Here is a 1224-nt window from a genome sequence, read left to right on the forward strand (position 1 = left end):
GAGAGACAGTGTGTGAGAGAGTGAGTCTGAGAGAGACAGTGTGTGAGAGAGTGAGTCTGAGAGTGACAGTGTGTGAGAGTGAGTCTGAGAGAGACAGTGTGTGAGAGAGTGTGTCTGAGTGAGACAGTGTGTGAGAGAGTGAGTCTGAGAGAGACAGTGTGTGAGAGAGTGAGTCTGAGAGAGACAGTGTGTGAGAGAGTGAATCTGAGAGGAACAGTGTGTGAGACAGCGAGTCTGAGAGAGACATTGTGTAACAGAGTGAGTCTGAGAGAGACAGTGTGAGAGAGAGTCGGAGACAGACAGTGTGTGAGACAGTGAGTTTGAGAGACACAGTGTGAGAGAGTGAGACTGAGAGAGACAGTGTGTGAGAGAGTGAGTCTGAGAGAGACAGTGTGTGAGAGAGTGAGTCTGACAGAGACAGTGTGTGAGAGAGTGAGTCTGTGCGAGACAGTGTGTGAGAGAGTGAGTCGGAGGGAGCGAGACGGAGGGAGCGAATCGGAGGGAGCGAGTCGGAGGGAGCGAGTCGGAGGGAGCGAGTGGGAGGGAGCGAGTGGGAGGGAGCGAGTGGGAGGGAGCGAGTGGGAGGGAGCGAGCGAGTGGGAGGGAGCGAGTGGGAGGGAGAGAGTCGGAGGGAGCGAGTCGGAGGGAGAGAGTCGGAGGGAGAGAGTCGGAGGGAGAGAGTCGGAGGGAGAGAGTCGGAGGGAGAGAGTCGGAGGGAGCGAGTCGGAGGGAGCGAGTCGGAGGGAGCGAGTCGGAGGGAGCGAGTCGGAGGGAGCGAGTCGGAGGGAGAGAGTCGGAGGGAGAGAGTCGGAGAGACAGTGTGTGAGAGAGTGAATCTCAGAGAGACCGTGTTTGAGAGAATGAGTCGGAGAGACACAGAGTGTGAGAGTGTGAGTCTGAGAGAGACAGTGTGTGAGAGAGTGAGTCTGAGAGAGACAGTGTGTGAGAGAGGGAGTCTGAGAGAGACAGTGTGTGTGAGAGTGAGTCTGAGAGAGACTGTGAGAGACCAGCTATTCAAAATATATATAAATGAGCTAGACTAGGGAACTAGATGTAATATCTCCAAGGTTGCAGATGACACAAAGCTGGGTGGGCATGTGTGCTGTGAGGAGGATGCCGAGAATCTCCAGTATGATTTGGCAGGTTGGGTGATTGGGCAGAAGCATGACAGATGCAGTACAATGTGGATAAAAGTGAGGTTATCCACTTTGGTGGCAAAAACAG

Source organism: Somniosus microcephalus, unplaced genomic scaffold, assembly GCF_052327205.1.
Source record: "Somniosus microcephalus isolate GS21.2 unplaced genomic scaffold, FLI_Smic_1.0 unresolved_chr4, whole genome shotgun sequence".
NCBI lineage: Eukaryota > Metazoa > Chordata > Chondrichthyes > Squaliformes > Somniosidae > Somniosus > Somniosus microcephalus.